Genomic DNA, 14113 nt, shown 5'->3' on the forward strand with positions numbered 1-14113 from the left:
GTTTTGTTTTGCACCAAACTACTTTTACTAATTTTCAAGTTGTGCAACTCTGGAAAGAATGCAGTGTATGCAAGCAATGCATATTGAATAAAATGATATTGTCTACGGTTATAAATCTGTGTACACATGCATCCTTACATCGTTACTTTAAGTAGAAAGAGTTAAATAATATAGATAATCATAAACAGGAATTCTGCTTATTATTGAATCTTGAGTGCTTTCATACACATTGCTGTTACTGTTCCTCTTTTTTGGTATTATCAGTATTTGAATTGTATTTGGTATAACTATTCTTACTAATATTCTATTATCACCATCATTAATCAATCCTTTAAACATGTGATTATTGTTGCTATCAAAGACATTTTTGTTATAGCGTCGGCAATAATGATGCTAATGCTGATGCTAATGTTAATTTGAAAAAAATTTGAATAAAATGATGATACTGATTATGATCATGGTAAGAAAAACATAAGCTTTGTCATCATAGACATCTTAAGCATGATACAAAAAATTTAAAGATATCTATGATCATGATAATTATAGCAAAACCAATTGCGGAAGAGTGAATAAATTATTAGCTACAAGGTCGTGGACATGTCTTCAACATTACCTTCAGGTTCTTAAGTTTTTCTTTTAATATTTTCAAATACCGTTTCTAAATCTTTTTTATCTGTCGTCCCATATTAGGCAATGTTATTGTGTGCAAGTATAATTAAATGACTTTACAGCCATCTGCCGAAAATGAAGTACTGTATCTGTATCTGTTTTCTATAATTCACACTATACTAGTCCCAAGAAAATGAAGGAGTAAAAGAACGTGCATGAAGAGTAGTAAGCTGAAAAGACCATCTGTTTTTCCAGGTGGACACTCATCCGAGTACTGAGGAATATCAACATTGCTCAAGTTCGCTGATCGGATCTTAATCGTTAATCCCATTTGCTTTCTCTTTAATACCGTTAATTACCATTTGCTTACTCTGTAATACCTTTTGGGAAAATTTCAATACCATGGCTTTCAGTCACATCAGTGAGATTTGTTCTTTATATTTACATCAATCACAGTTCCCCAAATTTAAAAGGAATAAATCTGATAATGGTTCATGATTTACCAAATTTTGCTAGGTTCTTTAGTTTTGTGCCATTAAATTTTATAAAGAATTCATGGGAGGAGAAAATACTATTTTGCAATATATATAAAGAAGTGTACACGTATAAAAACTGCACTTTGATAAAACTACTGCCGTGATTTTTGATCATTTAATTTTGCTCTCCCGGAGATTGATATTATTGTTACGCCGCCCCGTCTCTCTCTGCCACCAACACAAAGTAGGCTAGCAGACGGTGTGTTAACCACAGGGTCGTGAACACTGAACAGCTCCAAGAGGCACCGAGCACCCAGCGTCCCAGAACACCACGAGGAGAAAAAGCCAAATGGCGAGGCAGGCACGAATAAACACACGATGACAGTCTTTCCTTTTTTTACACAAGTTATTTACCCGTACACTTTTCTATAGGCACAATACAGGGGAACCGCATTCACACTGCACGATACAGCTTATAACAGGGCAACACAAAGTTATATCAGGTCACAAGGGCACACACACGAGGTCTTCACAGGAGCAGCACCCAACTCCGTCCCTCGGCTTGTTCCTCCGCTCCTCCGCTCAAGCCAGCTGCGTCATTTTGCCCAGGTCCCTTCATGTTAACACATGCCCAGGGCATCCTTTTCATGTTAACACATGTTTCGCACAGAGACAAAGACCCACTGGCGTAGCACTATCCCCCCCCCCCCATCAAGCTCTGACATACCTAAACATGAAACAAAAAACAGAAAATTTAAATAAAATTAGTCCTCAGGAACGAACAAAATTCTTTCAAACAAAAGTAACTGTAATTGTAAATCAGTTCTCAGAAACAAAAATCTTTCATCCAGTGCGGCTTCCTTCGCTCTCACTGAGGTTCGCTCTGGAAGAGGTGTGGGCGGCGGTAGATTGGCAGTGGCCCCAGAGGGGTATCTCCTGTCCCAAGACCGGCTCATGGTCACCATTGACGTCTGCTGCATCGCCCTCACCGTCCAAATGCTCGTCCTCATCTCGGTCAGCGTCTGCCACGTCCTCATCGCCGCTACTGGGGCTGACTTCATCTTCTTTTTTTACCATGGACCCAGGATAGCTTCCTGGCCCATGGTAACCCACAGCCGGTGCGCCAAGTCCTCAAGGAAGTCAGGCGACGGCCCCACACCAACCCAACTCCTCGCTCCCCGACGACTCTTCTGGAGCTCCACTTCCTCACAAGTGCCCAGCTTTGCACCAGCTGGCACCTTCTGGGCCTTATCGGGGAAGTTAGCTACCAACACTGTAACTAACCCTTCCCCTGGTCCAACAAGCTCCGCCCAACCCCTACGCATCAGCCAACTGCAGGTTTTGAATGGGCTCCACGAGGCCCTCTATTCCATGCATCACTCTTGACAGTCGACACCGGATTCTAGACTCTGTCCTGGGGGCAAGGTGCAGTCGGTCAGCCGTAACTACCTCTGCACAGCCAACCTCTGGAAGCAAGGGCACATCTTCACCGTGCCCCTCACCAGCTTCCGTCCAAGGTCGACACACGCTTACTCTGCTCAGGTAGTCAAGGCCCAGCAAACAGTGCTCGTCCAGATCGGCCACATACACCGCCAGCCGCTGCACCGTGCTTTCCCACGCCCAAAACGAGCCTCCACGGCCCCTTGAGCTGCACACAATGCCCCGTGACACCAACAGTCTCTTGGAAAGTGCTCGGGCTCACCTTCATCAATGCTACCTTCTCCCCTTTAGCCTTCTGGCCCCGGAGGTCACGGCGGGCTGAGCAGCTGGCCCTAGGCCACTCGTTGCCTTCAGGAAGGCCTCGAACTCCAAGGCCCTCGCCAGCGCCACCGCAGGTCCCCAGGGTGTGCCTGCTTGGACGTAGATTTGCAGCTGCTGGTCCTGTAAAGCGTCAACAAAAGAAATCGCGGGCCAGGACCACGATCATCTCTTCCGCAGCCGCAGGGTACGACCTCCTTACCAGCGCTCCACATCCTGCGCCAGCTGGGACAGTGTCTCGCCACGCTCACGAGTCCCCCTTCTTCAAGTGGGCCCGATATACCTCGGCCTGGTGGTGGTGGGCCCGAAACGGCGTTTCAAAGCCTCCGCCACGCTGGTGTAAGAGGCATGTTGGGGTGCCGGCCAGATCACCAACACTTCCACCTCGGGCCCCCTTTGCTCGTTACCAGCTGCAGGGCCTTTTTCTTTCCTGGCTCCAGCCCTGGGCAGATGCCAGCATTTCAAATTGGGCGACATATGCCTCCCCGGCCACCTTCCCGTCATACTCAGCTGGCTATGCCTCACAGAATGTCTGGAGGCCGAGGGGCTGCGGGGGTGGAGAACGCGTGCCGTGAAAATAAAAACGCCCGGGGGGGAGGAAGGGAGGGAGGGAGGCAAAGAGGCGGGTTGACCGGGTCCGGGGTTTGCCGCCACCTATACCCAAGGGAGCGGTTTCCGATGGGTCCCCGCCTTCTGTAGCGACCACGGCTCCCACCCCGACAGTGCGAGGCCCGGGGATTTCCTGCCACGGACCCCAGGCAGACCCCCGTAAATCTGACACTCTGGCATCTGTTGCCAGAACCTCGTCTGCCTTCTCTGCTTGCAACGTTACTACCTCTTGACGCCGCCTTTCCTCCTTCACTTCCTCCCTCAGGCCCCGAACCTCGCCCTTCAGAGTCTGCACCTCCTCCATCAGTTCACTCTTCACGCTGTTGCAGGCCTTGTCGGTATACTGCTGAGTTCCATCTTCACAGATGCAAGATTGCTTTGTAGCACCTCAACAAGTCGGCAGAAATGTTTCCTTGCCTTCCTTGCCTGCATCTCGACGAGATGGTGCGCCTGCTCGTGTGCCCTCTGTACCTGCTCTTCTGCCCTTTGTGCCATTTCCTCCCTCATACCGGCCAGCATGGCAGTGATCAGGTCCATCCGGCTCGGCTTCACCTCACTCGTGCCTGCCTCAGTCATAGCCTCCTCTCCCTCATGGGTGCCGCCATCTTTGGACGACATGATAAAAACGGCGCTCTCACTGACAAATAATCACAAATCCCACTCCTGACACCATTTGTTACGCCGCCTCGTCTCTCTCTGCCACCAACACAAAGCAGGCTAGGGAGACGGTGTGTTTAACCACAGGGTCGTGAACACTGAACAGCTCCAAGAGGCACCGAGCACAACAGCGTCCCAGAAACACCACGAGGAGAAACGCCAAGTGGCGAGGCAGGGCCGAAATAAACACACGATGACAGTCTTTCCTTTATTTACACAAGTTATTTACCCGTACACTTTTCTATAGGCCCCAATACCCGGGGGGAAAACCCGCATGTCACACTGCACGATACAGCTTTTAACGGGCAACACAAAGTTATATCAGGTCACAAGGGGACACCACGAGGTCTTCACAGGAGCAGCACCCAACTCCGTCTCCTCGGGGTTTTTCCTCCGCTCCTCCGCTCACAGCCAGCTGCGTCATGTTTGCCCAGGTCCCTTCATGTTAACACATGCCCCGGTATCCTTTTCATGGTAACACATGTTTCGCACAGAGACAAAGACCCACTGGCGTAGCATTATCTTTACTTATATAATTTTATTTGCAAATATTACTTTATTATTGTTATTAATGGATTTACCACTACCACTAAATTTCTTCTGTCTGTTTTCTGTCTATCCTTCCCGCTCTTTGCAACGGTAAATTTACTTTTATTGGTTTGCTATTGACTGAAGCATAAGTTCTTTGTGCAAATATATAAGGAACTGCTGTAAACTCTTGAGAACTGTAAAACACATACAGCATATATAACAATATATCAATAGCATCTGGTTTTCAATAATTTTGTACATTTTTAATCTTTTTGTCACCAACTCATACTTAAAAACACTATAAAACAAATTCCTAATTGATGTTGCTAATCCCGAGTTTTCTAACCGAGAACAGGTATTTTTCACAATGATTTGGGTTTCTGTCCACACACACACACACACACACACACATATGTATGTATGTATATATATATATATATATATATATATATATATATATATATATATATAATGTATATACATATATGTATGTGTGTATATATATATACATGTATATATACACATACATATATTTATCCCAAATAATACACTATGTACTTTTCTTATTAAGAATGCATTGAAGACAGACCACTGACCATCAAAGCGTAATTACCTGTACTAGACACGTCTATTAGCACGGTGTAACAACTGATCGTTTTACAGCTCAGTGCCTCAGTGCTCGTTCATCCTGTTTTTGTACTAAAGCCGTTTCGCAAAGCCACTCTTAGCTTGCTAACACTCGAAGAAAATGAGTTTGAGGATGAGTTTCCGGGTGGAGTGTCGAGAATACTCCGCCGCGAAAAAAAATAGACCATGGTAAAACAAATGGTATTAATTATATGATCTTAACTATACCTAAGTAAGCTAAAATAACTTTTTATGTGGTTAGTAATACTAATTCACCATGATATATATATATATATATATATATATATATATATATATATATATATATAGTGATCTGTGGAATTTTTACGGAATCTAGGTAGTTTTGGCAGCCCATGTGGAGTCTTCTAATTTAGCAAGTGGAAACACTTCTCTTATGAACATACAAACAAAATGCCAACAGCATCTGGAGTTCCCAAGCAATCATCCATCCAAGTACCCAACGTTATTGAATTTCGCTGATCGGAGTCGAGAAGTGGTGCTTTCACCGTGATATAATTGTTAGCGGTCTGTATAGCTATGGCAATACCCTTATGCATTTAAGTTTTCCTTTAGACTCACTAGTCACTACACAGACGACAGTCATTTTTTACCGTTTTTTCTGCCCTGGAAGTCTACAAGGAATGGTACAGAACTAAAGCTTCTAAACTGAAGCCAAATATATTGGTAAAACTTTATCGTGATTTTTCTTCTTTTATTATCATTATTGCATTCCTTTTATACCTGTTGTTCTTTTGTAGATACCACTGCTAAGATTATTCTTACTAAGACAATCAGTATTATTACAGGTCCAAGTATATTCCTAAAAATAAGTAAAATCTGTTTAGAATTGGAAATTTAAAATGTTTAAAATGCAGAATTGAATTTACTTTAATTCATCCTATTCGTTTTCTGCCTTCTTTCCGACGGCGATAACTTGTACTCTATTTCCCATTGACCGAAGCATAATTTCAGTTGATTACTTTATACAAATATAAGAAGTGCTGTTATAAATTGAATAAATATGCAAAACATAATTATTATATGTAATAAAATGCCAACAGCATCTGGTGTTCCCAGGCGGTCACCCATCCAAGTACTGACCAGACCCAACGTTGCTTAACTTCGCTGATCGGACGAGAAGCGGTGCTTTCAACGTGGTATGATCGTTGGCGAAGGTTTGACAAACGTTAGCCAGTTTTGTGTCAGTGCTCGTCATTTTTATACATTCTAATATAATGCGTGATTTACTTTTGCTTCAAACTTCATGACCATGACATTCCAGTGATAACGATGAGATCTGCTTCGTAATGTAAGCATAAATCACAATCGGGAGTATTGGCAATTCTAAGTCTATTGTTACCACTTTCTTGCATCTGCCACAACTTTGACTAATTATCGAGCTGTGCAACTCTGTAAAGAATACAAGGTTTACAAGCAGTATGAAGAAATTTAGTAATATAATATTTGATATGGTTTTCAATGTGTATTCATTCTACTGCATCTCTTGCACAGAGCTAGATGATATAGCTAACCACAAGCAGAAATGACTATTATTGAATCTTAAACCTGAGTGATTTCAAAACACATTTTCCCGCTATTGTTGTTATTATTATCAATCATTTGTAGTTGTATTTGTATCGTTATGATTTTATTGTTATTAGTTACTGCTATTAACATAGTCATTATTGTCATGATAATGGTAATAAGGATGCTACTTAAATGTAAATGTGAATCATAATTAGCATCATATCAATGATATTGGTAATAATATTACTGATCATAATACAAACAAAATGTAGTATCATTGTTGATGATAATGATTACCCTCATTCTCAGAACTCCCTCGAGTGTGGGCAAGCTAAGAGTGGCTATGCGAAAGGGCTCTAGTAGAAAAACGGTTAGGATTCGATTGACGCATTGAACGAAAAGTATCAGTTAATACATCGTGCTAATAGACGTGTCTGGTACAGGTGTTACGTTTTGCTGATCAACATACTACTTAGTAAGGAAAATACTAGATACATACTAGATTAATTGAGATTTAAAAAACTTCTATTAACAAACGCAGAAACTCAGGTCACGGTGAAAAATCCTAGATCTAGGTTAGAAAACTCAGGATTTGTAATACTGACTAAAGCTTTGTTATATATCAGGAATCGGTGATGAAAAGACAAACAATTTACCAAAGTATTATTAAAGTTACAATTGCAAACAGGATTTGAATCCCAAATCACCATTCCTGTGATAAGTTGATCCTTACTGTATATCTCTATAGGTTCCTCTTCCGGTCTTTGTTGCTTCTCTCCCTCACGTATAATAGTGTTACGCCGACCGCCTCGTCTCTCTGCCACCAACACAAGGCAGGCTAGGCAGACGGCGTGCTATCCACAGGGTCGTGAACACTGAACAGCTCCAAGAGGCACCGAGCACCACAGCGTCCCAGAACATCACGAGGGGAAACGCCACTTGGCGAGGCAGGGCACGAAATAAACACAAAATGACAGTCTTTCCTTTATTTACACAAGGGTTTTTTACCCGTCCCCACTTTTCTAAGGCACAATCCGGGGAAAACCCAGCATGTCACACTGCACGATACAGCTTTTTTAAAACGGGCAACAAAAAATTTTTAAGGTCAAAAAGGGGCACCACAAGGTCTTCACAGGAGCACCACCCCCAACTCGGTCTCTTGGCATGTTCCTCCGCCCCCTCCCCTCCGGGCCAGTTTGCGTCATTTTTTGCCCAGGTCCCTTCATGTTCAAAACATGCCCAGGTCAGTTTTCCCATTTTAACAAAAATGTTTTGCACAGGGGAAAAAACCCCCACGGGGCGGAAAATTATAATAAAATTATATATATATTTTTTTTTGGTATGAAATTTTGTTTTTATTTTTGGAGGGAAAGGAGCCATTTCTTTAAAATCTTTGCTGAGGAAATTCATTAAGAGTATGTATGTAATTATCCTTTCTCTGTTTTCCCCTTACAGCTGTAGAAAAAGGGGAAAAAATTTTGGGCCATAGGTGGGGGGAAAAAAAAACCATCTACACAAATGAAAAACCCTGTTTGTTGGCCCTTGTAATAAAGAGAGTGCCCCCTCTTTTCCCAGTTAATGTTCTAGGGGTTTGGAATTTTAGCTCCAGATATCTTTTTCAAAAAAGGGGGAAAATTTTTTGTTTTGGTTCTTTTCCCCATTTAATTAGGGGAAACTTTTGCATTCTTGACTTTCCCCATCCTGTGGGAGGGCCCTTTTTACAGCATTAAGAAACTATGCTTTTGAAAACTGGTGTGCCCCTTAACTAACCTTTTAAAACATAATTCCAAGTGGTTTTTCTGTTTCAGAAAAAAAGAGTTTTTTTTTGGGCCAGGTTTGAGCTCTTTCCCTTGGGTCCCCAAAAATTTTAATCCTGATTCGGGGATTTTTTATTTCCCTTGCAGCCCCCCCAAATTGACAGACTAAAGAAAATAAAAATAAATTTGAACCAAATTTTTGGTTTTATATATTAATTATAATAAAACTTTTAACCTTACAAAATAAATAAAATATATATATTATATATATAATAAAATTTATATAAAATAAAATATATCATATATCCATATATAGGGGTTATTTGTCTATAGGGAGAAAAAATTTTTGAAAGCCCTAAAATTTTTTTTTTAATTTTTTTTTTGTGGCTTTTCATAGTTTAATTACGAGGGGGTCAAAAATTTTGTGAAAAAAAAACCAGCATAAAAAAATTTTTTTCCCAGTTATATGCTTATTTTTAAACCCATATGCCCCCGGTTCAGGTAAATACACTTCTGCGGGGAACTTTGAAAACCCCCCTTTTAAGCCATTAAGCTTAAGGGCCCTTAATCATTTAAGGTAAAATTCAAATTATTGTTATTTTTGATATAGCGCTCTTTTCCAAATTTCCCCAAACCGGGGGGGAAAAATTTGGGGTCCCTTTCCCCAAATTTTTTTTTAAATTTTGGGAAACGAAAAAAAATCGGGCTAAATTGGGCTGAAGGGTTTGGATTTTAGACGTTTTCCCCAGGGGAAATTTCCGGTACCCCAAACTTTTAACTACCGAGCGCCATGAGCGGGTCCCTTGTTGTGGGGGAAAGAGAATGTGTTGAGGGTAATTTTCTAGGGTTTTTTTTTTTTTTTTTTTTTTTTTTTTTTTGGACAGTTATCTAAAATCACTTTCCCAAAAAGCAGTGAAAATTGTTTTCTTGCTCTTGGGAAAGTCGGGGCTGAAAAACCCTTCTGCATTCGGAAACAGTGGTTTTTCCTTTTAAACCACCTGTTTTTTGTTTTGCCGGTCCACTTCCACCCCTGGGAAAGCCATATTTTGATTAAATTTAAAAATCCTCAGGTCCTACGGAACGGGCCATTTTTTTCATCCCCTTTTCAAAAATTTTCTGCAGAAAAGTTTCAGAGTCCTCATCTACTTGTTTAAAATTTTCCCATTAAAAAAATTATCCCCTCGTTTGCTGAAAGATCGGGGACAACAGCTGGGGGACCCCATTGAGCGGGAAGCTTGTTTTTAGCCCCCCAAATCCCCCAGAATTGTGGTGCAAAACCCACAGAGGTTGAGTGTCCCCTACTGTTTTAAATTGGTTTAAACTCTCTATACTTTTCAGCCATTTTAGGGGCCCCAAGCATCAGGGGATCCCCCATTTAACCCAGCATTTTTTAAAAGCAAATGTGTAGTCAGGGTTTTTTATTTTAAAACCCTAAGCTTTATATCCCAAAAAATGTGTTTTTGGGGAAGAAATATGCATTAATAGTACAAAATATTTTGTTTAGTTATTTTTCATGGAAACCATTATTTTTTTTTTAAAAAAATTTTATTATTATTATTATATTTTTTTATTTTTAAATTTTAATTTTTTTTTTCAGAAACTCTAAATTTTTTATTTTACCATGTACAGTAAAAACTTTACTTTTCCAAACCATATTTGGGTAGAGCATAAAAAGGGCATTTTTATAATGGCAACAAAATTTTTCACATTTACTAAATTCTATAACAATAGGAAATTTTGAAATTGGTTTTAAAAAATTAAATCCAAAATTTAAATTTTAGGGGTGCCTTTGGGAATTTCTGAAATTGTTAGTTTATCAAAACTTTACAGGTCACTTAAAAGTGCGTTTCCCCGGTTTTTCTAAACCAAGACCCCTGGGAAAATATATTAAACCCCATGATGGGGAAATGTTAATTTAACCCTATAGTTTTAAAGCGGTTTCGAAAGTTTGTGTTTTGAGATTTTTTGAGGGACCGTTGGAGGGGTTTTAAATATAAAATCCACAAGAAGTATTTTAAACCCAACCACCACAATGTAAAAGGTCGGCCCCCATTATTTTTTTAACATACCGATGGTTCCAATGTGCCCTAGTGACCAAACCCTGTTTTTCCCTTTTCCCCTTTAAAAATGGCCCGAAAAAAAAGGTTTTTCTTTTTAATAAAATTGGGTTTATAAATTTGCTGTTATTATTTTTATTTGGTGTTATGGTTTTTAACTTTTATTGAAATTTTGGGTTTAAACATTTAAGACAATGATATAAGCAAAAGCCCCTTTTCAAAAAGTAAAAAAAAAAGGGTAAACAGGGGAGCTAGGTAGGACTAATGACGGACCCTTTGGTGTTTAAAGCACTTGAAAGGCCCCCTGTGAAAATACTATAAAAAAAATTGTTTTCCAGTGGGTTGGCATGAAACCCTTGCCATCCGTGCCGTTTGGGTTAAACTTTTAAAAACTGTTAAAACCCAAAAATTACAATTTCAATTTGTTTGCCAGTAAAATATGGGAATGTCAGTTTTTGTTTTTAATGAATTTTCATAAATTTTAAGTTTTTTTAAACCATTTTTTAAAATAAAAACACTTAATTTGTTCGCAGATGTGATACTTTTGTGCTTTCTATTACAAGAAAACCCTATTAGATAAAATTTCCTTTTTTGCTTTTGTCTACTTTTGATCCCAAACTATTCTTAGTAGCCCCCAATTTTAAAATTATTATACTCGAGTTCCTGTACCCCCTTTTTTAAATTAAGGTTACGGAAAACCCCAAAAGTCAATGAAGTGAAGGTGCAATCGTGATTAATTTAATGAATAAAAAACCCTATTTATGTATCCCAAAAAAGTTATACACAAAAGGTGTCATTTGGGGGGGGGAAGGGCATGGTGTTTTACCACTTGGAGCGAATTTTATTGTACCCTTTACCTTTTATATATCGTCAACATTTGTATGTTTTTTTAATTAATAGTTTTCCCAGAGAGTTTGGGAAATCATCAAAGGAGGTACTGCAATAAGGGGCCATTTTCTCAGAAATCATTTAAATTTCGGTTTTTTTTGCAAAAAGGGTTAACCGTTGGAATTTCAATTTTTTTCTTGAAGCTAGTTTTAATACCCTCTGTTTAAGAAAAGGGGTTAATCTTAAAGGTTGTTTTACTTGCAAAAAAAATATTTTAATTTAATCCTCCCCCGGGGGGAGTGGACCCTTTCCCCGGGGGTAAATGCAAAAAACCGGGGGCCCATCCCCGGCAAAGGGGAGCAAGCCCCCAAACACTTTGCCATTTTCCAAAAATCAGTTTAATTTCCCTAGACCCCATGGGGATCGTAACAGATTTAAGCTGATAAGAACGATAATCACTTTGATTTTTAGCCAAAAGGCCGGAAGCGATACTGAAACAAGGTTGTGTGCGTGTCCCGGGAAAAAGTTTTTAAAAAGGGAAAACCCCCTTTCTAGTGATATTTTTTTATAGAAATAAGGATTTAAACGACAGACATTGGGAAATTTTTGAAATCTGATTGGGATATGAAAATTTTCCTGTATGAAAAAAATTTCCCCGAAAAATATTTCGGGGGTTTACAAGGGTAAATTTATCGGACAAATTTCTTTGTAGCTTCTACCAACTATCACAAAACCCTTTTTTTAACACAACTTTCCCCCAACCACAGACACATTGCATGCATACCCACACACACACACACATATATATAATGCCCAAGGCCTATTTTCTCCCGTATATAAATATTTAGACCCTGTATATTTTGGGACACAAATGACGTCCAGTTTTTGGGATGTACTCTTAAAAAAAGTAAGGGCACACACTAACCGCCCCGCACCCCGAACACTTTCGTAAATATTCTGTATTTTCATTATTAAAAAGAAAAATTTTTTTATTATAAAATATATTATTAATATATTATAAAATAATTTTATTTTACCCTATATTTTATATATATATATATATTATATATATTATATATAATATTTTTATATATGGAAACCTTAAAAGAAAGGGAAAAAGATTATTTCTGGGTATAAATTGGTAAAAATTTATGATCGTTTTCATTTGAAAATATATATATTATATTATAAAATATATATATATATATAATATTTTATATATTTATATTAAAAAAGAGAAAAAGAGAGAGAGAGAGAGAGAGGAGAGAGAGAGTTTTTGGAAATTTTTATATTGTCTCCCTTTAACCAAGATTTGAAAAAAAGCATATCCCTGTGTGCATTTATATCATGTTAAAATTACATTTCTACAAATATTTTCGTACATGTTACCATCTGTTTATAGTTTACGAAAGGGGTTTTATGAATTGTGGGAGTGTGCCCTATGTGGGTTTTATATATATATTTTAATATTAATATATATTAAAATATATATTAAAATATATATTTATTTTTAAAAATAATATAATTATTAAAACTATATCTATAAAATTATATATAAAAAAATAAAAAAAAAAATTTATATTAAAATATTATAAAATATATATATAGATAATTAATTTTGCCAAAACCCAAAGAAAAATTTCCAAAAAAATGTCAGGATGATAAAAAATAGCTAACGGAAGTAAAAGCTGAAAAAAGCTTTATACTATAAATTTAAGGGAAATAAAAAGGAAATTGGTTTTATCATTACATCTTTTTTTCCCAAAAACAGTTTATAAATATGAAAATAAATGTGTTTTAATAGTAGAATTTCGCAAAAAAAAGTTCCCAAATTTTATTTTGTATTTGGGGTTTTTAGGGGCGTGGGGGTTTTCATAAGTGTGGGGCGTTGGGGCGGCGGGGGGGTGGGTTGTATTAGCATACTTTTCCCCGGCACAGGAAAATTTTCCGGATCATGAAGGCGGTTTTAAAAGGGGAGGGGTCACCCCCTTTTCACTCCGGTGGGGCTGACCCTTGCGGTTAACCCCCAAAAGGGTTAACTCGGTGCGCAATTTTTTTTAGTGGGGGGCTGCGTTTCGGGGCTATCCCCCCCCTTTTTAAAAATCGTTTTTACAAAAAATCCGCTATCCCCTTTTTTTCATTCGTTATACAAAAATCCGCTATCCCCCTTTTTTACATAAACCCTTTTTCCCAAAAAGGGGATTACATTAAAGAAAAATAGCTTCTTTAAGTGTGGGGAAGGGGGGAAAGGGTTTCCCTTTAATGGGGTAAGGGATCTTTTTTAAAGCTTTTGGTTTGATATATCCCCTTACAAAAATATGAAAACCAAATCAATAAAGGAAAAAATGTCGAATGGTATTATTTATTCTCGTAAAAATTTTTCTTTTACATACCGGACATACAATCTTTTAATCCTATATTAGCTATCCTTACTGAAAGATTGGAGATGAAACCCGTTTTCAGAAAAAATAAAATTTCGAAGACATTGGACAACTATTTTAAATTTTTATTATTATTATTATTTTTATTTTTTAAATTTGTTTTTTTTTTTATATAAACACCCCTAAAATAAAAGAAAAAAAATTTGATTTTTTTTTTTTAATTTTAAAAGTTTGTTTATCTAGTTTCTTAATTTTGCGTATCAAATTTTAGGCGT

The 14113-nt window shown here is 38.3% G+C and overlaps 2 non-coding genes and 1 pseudogene across 2 annotated transcripts; 1 reads left to right on the forward strand and 2 right to left on the reverse strand.

The window, feature by feature from the left end:
- Nucleotides 1-6340: 6340 nt before the first annotated feature.
- LOC119571739 lies at nucleotides 6341-6459 on the reverse strand. Its single transcript, XR_005228637.1, has one exon. It is a non-coding gene; the product is annotated as a 5S ribosomal RNA (ribosomal RNA).
- Nucleotides 6460-11751: 5292 nt separating this feature from the next.
- LOC119571741 lies at nucleotides 11752-11947 on the reverse strand. The gene has a single exon (XR_005228639.1). It is a non-coding gene; the product is annotated as a U2 spliceosomal RNA (small nuclear RNA).
- A 1429-nt stretch (nucleotides 11948-13376) lies between these two features.
- LOC119571746 lies at nucleotides 13377-13548 on the forward strand (annotated as a pseudogene).
- Nucleotides 13549-14113: the final 565 nt, after the last annotated feature.

This window comes from Penaeus monodon, unplaced genomic scaffold (assembly GCF_015228065.2).
Source record: "Penaeus monodon isolate SGIC_2016 unplaced genomic scaffold, NSTDA_Pmon_1 PmonScaffold_774, whole genome shotgun sequence".
Lineage (NCBI taxonomy): Eukaryota > Metazoa > Arthropoda > Malacostraca > Decapoda > Penaeidae > Penaeus > Penaeus monodon.